The sequence below is a fragment of the Rhopalosiphum padi genome, chromosome 1 (genome assembly GCF_020882245.1).
Source record: "Rhopalosiphum padi isolate XX-2018 chromosome 1, ASM2088224v1, whole genome shotgun sequence".
NCBI classification, from domain to species: domain Eukaryota; kingdom Metazoa; phylum Arthropoda; class Insecta; order Hemiptera; family Aphididae; genus Rhopalosiphum; species Rhopalosiphum padi.
In genome coordinates this window covers 8,421,402-8,428,292 of record NC_083597.1, presented here as the reverse complement: position 1 = coordinate 8,428,292, position 6,891 = coordinate 8,421,402, and the positions used below count along the sequence as shown (strand labels likewise).

The following is a 6,891-nucleotide window of genomic DNA, read 5'->3' as shown; positions in this document are numbered from 1 at the left end:
CTATTCATAAAATTATTTAGGAATGTAAACAAATTACCCTTTTATCTAAAACCCATCATAAATAAAGTATTGGTTTCTGTACACAAATCTGTTCTTATTTTAATGTAATAATTTATAATTCAGTGATATTTTGAATTATGAATTGTATATTTTATTCCATTATACTTACCTTGTATAGATTTAACCATTTTAGTATTGCTATTACTAATTAGTAACAAGTAAAGGTTTGATATCCAATTTTAAAGTTATTGTTAATGACTTATCTGAATACACTACGCAATGATGTGTGTCAGATATGAAAAAAAAATTATGACTTGATATGGATGATAAATTATTGGCTTTACTAATATTTATTTATTTATTTATTATTAAATATTACGGACAATGTCCAATTACAATAAAGTAACAATACTGATGAATATAACATTGATACAAATATAAGATAAGTAAATACAAAATATAAATGAACATAATGATTACATAATAAGAGATAAACATACAAATAATTATACAAATAGAATTGGCTACAATGGTGAGGATATTCCCATAGACATCAAAGTATTTAATGGCGAGATGGATAGGTACCTAGTTTATATTTTGAATTTTTATTTATTTTATTTTATTATAAAATACCCAGACGAACCCAATTAATACAAAAATAGAGCAATAAACAATAATAATATTGGCTCAGAGGAGACGTGCTCAATTTTAGAGGGAGAATGAAGGGTCAGTATTGGCAATGCGCATAAGACGGATGATTGGTGAGTTATGAAAGTAGTTTGAGTGGAATGGAACAGATGATCGTGTACGGCGGGAGGGGACATTAAACGAAACACGAGATAGTGATTCGTGACTGTCAATTTTAGAGGAAAGAAGATTAGAGAGAAATGCGATGCTAGCTGAGTGACGACGATCAGCAAGACTATCAAGGGAAAAGAGGCGCTGGATTTGTGTGTAATCGTGAGGTGGACAGGATATATTTAATTTGTAGGCAGAGAGATGGAGAAATTTTCTTTGAACCCTTTCAATCATACTACGTCCAGATGCCGTGGGTCCCAGAGGATGATTCCATACTCAAGGAGGGGGCGAACTAAGGAACAGAAAAGAGTTTTTAATGGAGTGAGTAGATGAAAATCTGTAAAGACACGATTTATGAAGCCAATAAGCAGCTTAAAAGCCTTACAACACATTATTTGGATATGCATATTAGGGCACAGGTTACGTGTTAGGGTAAATCCTAACAGAATTAGTGCAAATTTTCAGGGGTGTATTGTTGACGGAGTAAGTATAATTAAATGCAACATTAATACGACAAAAAGTCATTACTGAGCATTTGGGGATATTAAGAGCAAGGACCAAAGATTCACCCCATGATACTAAACGCTGAAGGTCGTTTTGGAGAAGATGACAGTCGGAGATGGATTTAATACGGAGGAAGATATTCGTATCATCAGCAAATATAAGGAGTTTGGCATGCTGAAGGACGGAAGCGGCTGAGTTTACGAATAAAGCAAACAGAAGCGGAGAAAGAACAGCATCTTGAGGTACACCTGATGAAGGTGTAAAGTGGTCCGAATAGGAGGAATCAACAGTTACCCATTGGATCCTGTTTGTAATATAAGATTGAAGCCAGGAAAGTAAGGGTTCACAGATGCCAATAGAGTCAAGAGTCGGCATAAGATGATTATTATTTATGATCAACACGATCGAAGGCCTTGGAAAAATCTGTATAGATTACATCTACTTGGCAGTTATCGCGAAAAGAATCAAAAATATACGAATGAAGGTTAAGGTTACAGGTGACAGTTGATTTACCAGGACGGAAGCCATGTTGCTCATCAACCAGGATATGATTTAAGGAGGAGCGAATTGAGTTAAGGACAAGTGTTTCAAATAATTTGGATAAATGAGGAAGGATAGTAATTGGACGATAGTTTGTGATATCTGTAGAATCACCCGACTTCAATATTGGTCTAATTGAACCAAATTTAAGAGCAGACGGGAAGATGCCTAAGTCAATAGAACGTCTAAACAATAGCCACAACGATTCTGCTAGAACAGAACGAAGTTTATACAAAAAATCACCCTGGATACCATCAGGACCAACAGACTTTATATTTCGAAAGCTACATAAGCATTGGAAGACGTCACTAATTAAATATTGAAATAAATATTTTTTTATTTATACTTAAATTTGTCTCTATGGCCTAATAAGGTATAAATTAATGGATTTTTCTTATTTATTTATATAGATTAGAATCTATAAAATAAGCCTTGTTTAAAATTAATTTCTTGATAGAATAATTATTTGTCTATTAGGTATTTTTTAAATAATAAAATATAAAAATTTAAGAATTTTATATTATTTATATAGATTCATTATTATATACGTATTAGGTATTACATTGTGTACAATAAAGTTGTAAATAGACTATTGTAACTGCTATAATTATAGTAAGTTATATTTAGATATATAAAAATAAGTTTTTGATTTTCTTCTTAGAAATATATGGATTGTAGTATTATTCACTGATGATAATACTGTAGCAGCCATTCCTAAGTTCTGGTTTCAAGATAGCTATTGTGCATGGCCAAATAAGTCCTTTAAAAAATATATTGAGCGCCATCAATATATAATAGTTTACTACGTTATTATGTCACAATTATGATGATTAGGACAAAGATATTTCATATCATCCATTCAGAAATGAGAAAAGTATCTACCTCAAGTTCAATAGAAGACAAAACTATAATACTAGCAATTTTAATTTTTTATTAAATTCTAAAGTTAATTCTGAAACAACTCTATCAGTAAAACTCTCTGAGTCAACATTGACTGAAGAAACTTCAACATTTGAACTATCAGGATCAGCAAATAAAAAATTGAAAACGTTTTAAACAAAGTACCAAGTTCAATTGATTTAGTGTAGATAAAACATCTCTACTATATAAGCAGTCATCCAAGCAATACTTTGATGATAACTCCTCACATTGAGGTTGAAAGTGATCAAGGTAAAATTAAATCATTGTATGATGTATTTTCTGTCTAAAAAATAAATAAAAATTTAACCAAATAATTAAAATAAAAAATTATATAAAAAAAATGTTTTTAAGTAAATTTAAAATTTTTAACTTACTATTAGTTAATACCCTTTTTTCATAGGCTAGACTATTTTTAAATTTAATTTCATTATGAACTACAGTTATTCAGAAATTATAAATTTAAATAAAAACAACATCTCGAATTATTAAATAATAAAAAATTAATATTTGTTATATTTTTACTTTAATTTATCACAACCTAATATAATAAATAACAATAATAAACAAAAAACATACTATACACATTCATTTACATCTTGTATAGTTGTATTATTTACTTAAATGCTTCTTCATTGTATATTTTAACATTCAAAAAAATTGTAACAAGAAGCCTTACTAAGATGCCTTACTTGCATTAAATATGAAGTAGATTCCATTCAAAAATGATAAGATTTATTTCATACATTATTAGAAATTCATGTTGAAAAATTATCAAATACATCCATCCTTCTTGCAAAAAACTGGGATTCTGATGTTTTTCATGAGTTAATCTGTTTAGAAAATGATAATGAACTTGAAATGATGTAAGAAAAGTTTCTTACAAATAAATATTACGGAAATCAAGTTGTATGAATATTTGGTTATTACATAGCCTCATGCAATATATTATATTAATTGTAATAACTGACATTAAACAAATATTTCAGATTGTATCATTAAGTTGACTGGTTGGAGATTCTCTGTCAGAAACAATAAAAACAATTATGCAGAAGTTATTTTCTGATAATCTTCTTACAAAATATTAATAATCATAACATAGGATTTAAAGGACTACTACTCTACCTATGCAATGTTGTAGCTCAATATTCAGTGAATCATTTTAATAATCTGTTTTTAATATTTGATGTTCAGTAATATTTATCATTTGTATTTCTGTTTGTAGAATCCATAAATAAGATGATAAAATTCCGTGATACTTAATTGAAAGAGAATAAAAAACCAATTAAACTTTGGTGAGCTCAGGTTCCATCTCAATTAAAAAAAACAAGCTGCAAGATTTACATTATTTATTTTATTATTTTTATTAGTGATTGAATCGTGGTTAGGTATGCATTTTCGATGGTAAGGTTGACCACAATTATTACAATTAATTTTTTTGGTTGGGGAAACCACAGTATCACATGCCAAGCAAGACATAACGATATAGATTAGCGATATGGGTATAATAATCTATATAAGCTACAAAACTAATTAGACGGCACTTATCGATAAAACTATTTAGGCAATACAACATTGACGCACGTCTTATCCATGTGACGATTCAAAACGAACTATGAAATACTATAAGTTACACTTCTGGCAATTTATAACAAATTTAAAAATGAGTGTTTATTTAGTTTTACGAGTATACAATTTATAAATTGTTATTATTATAAAATCTTCATGTGGTCATACAAAAGTTTTAAATTTAATTTTCAAATTGCTTGATATTTTTAATTGTTTCTATGCAATATGTAGCATATATAACTAAGTATATTATACTTGTTTTGTCATACAATTTAGTGATTATATATATATATGATTTGTTTTAATTTGTATTTGTTGTTATTTATTTATTTATTTAATATATACTGCTATATAATTCAAATAATAAAATTAAAAGGTTTTTATTTATTAAAACAATGTGTATAATATAACAAAATATAATATGTGAAACATTTTGTCAATATTTACATGTATATAATGGTGTAAAATAAAAAAATATTATTTTACAACAATATCAAGGTATAGTATATAGTCAGTTGTGTAAGTAGGTACATAGAGGCCCATGTGCAATGACTCTTATGTGCTATATGAATATATATAGAATATTTATACAACTAGTTAGTAGTTTTATAAAATATTATTGCCAATTTTAGGTCAGAGATAGTAGAAAAGTTAATTTTTCACATCAGCCCCCCAGCCCACAATTACTACATGGTTAACAAATACCATACATTAAACTTTATCCCTATGTATTTATATATTGATTAAGTATGCTGCCATTCACATTGTGAACAGCTTACTTATTTATTGAATATAGATAAAAGTTGTTTCTCTCATTTTCATTATTATTGATGTATAAAAGGTACTATTTTAATACATACCTACCAATAATTGGTTACCTATTGATCCTTAATTCGTGGAATTTATTTCAAATACCAAAATATTATTATTTTCATATTTTTCATTCTATCGTGAAATTTATAGTTTAATATAAAATATAGGGCATTATTGTTTAGACTAGTACCCTCATAAATTATAGGCCCTTGGCGTTTGCCCACTTTGGCGGTCATCATAAAAACATACATTTAATATATTGTTAAAAAGAGAAATTTTAAAGGTTGATAGTTCAAAAACCACACACTTTTGATTGACAGTTAAAAATTAAATATCAAAATCAGCAAAATCATAAAATTGTTTTTCATCTGGGCAAGTAGTCATTATCTCCAGAAACGCCTCAGGAATCAAATGTGATGGTAAATAAGGCAAATCCGAAAAAAGTTTCAACCATAATCCAGTTTGTGAACTTTTATCATTGTAATTTTTTTTTCAAATATTGGAAAATAACTGATTTTGCTGTATAATCTCGAACATTTTATTTTTGTGATTTTGTGATCTTGATTGAATTATGATTAACTGGTGTGCAGTACTAAACGATACTTAATATTATTTTAAATAAATGTATGCCTACGTTATTGATATATATCAATGTGTGCGGTATTTAACGATTTGATTTTGAGAAATATAAAACCTAACCTTGCCAATCGGTATTTACACCACTGTAGAGTATGTTTAAGTCCAGTGCTGTTCTGTAGATTTTCTCGTCATAAAATTTAAATCAGATGCCGGCCTAAATGTGTGAGCAGTATAAATAGTATAATAATTTTACTATAAAAATAGTAGGTAAGGTTTTTAGGACTAATTAGTGCACTACTAGTTACGTTAGTTTTAACCTCCCGTCCTTAAAATCAGTTTCTATATTTATTATAACCACCATGAAAACGTAGGGTCCTGTGTCGTGATAATATTATAGAAATAAAAAATATATTTATTCTGACAATGCAAAAATAAAATATTTTGACAACGTTTCTCTTTCTATGGTAGGTGCATACAACATTGTTGTGACAATATTGCTAAAATAAAAACTATTGTATATTGTGATAATATGTGAGTACAAAATTCTACCAAAAAGTGTACTTTCAATATTGTAACAATATTTAAAAATGTTCTGACAACTGTGTACAAATATTCTGAGTATATTAAAATTTGTCTGGATATATTGATATATTATTGTGAAAATATAATTATGATTATATCTAATTATGTAAATCATGATAAAATAACAAATAATGCATTTAGTATGATCGTATGAAAAATGAGAGTAATCAGTGGCGGCATAATCGTGCGAGCTCACATTGGCCGTTGAGTGAGACGGTCACTATATAATAATTCAAAAATAAAAACCAAGACACAAGTGGAGAATGAGAATACAACGACAGTAATGTATAGTTGTCTAATGTCTATGACCCGGAAAAAGTTATTATAATGATTATAGTAATAATAATAATAATAATAATGTTGATATGATTACGTGGACGAAACGAGATTAGTGCGGAAGAGCCTGCACAATTCTAATGTCGAATATCAATATTTATTATTTTTAATATTTTCAGATTTTCGTTAATATACGATATTATACACAAATTGACCACGCATCAGCGTTAAATTTTGATTGTATTACCGTATTAACCAATTTGACTTGATACCACAGAGTAATAATAATAGTAATAGATATTCTTATTGCAC

The 6,891-nt window shown here is 28.0% G+C and overlaps 1 pseudogene; it reads left to right on the top strand.

The window, feature by feature from the left end:
• The first annotated feature begins 2,975 nt into the window (after positions 1–2,975).
• LOC132920601 (uncharacterized) lies at positions 2,976–4,481 on the top strand (annotated as a pseudogene).
• The last annotated feature ends 2,410 nt before the right edge of the window (positions 4,482–6,891 follow it).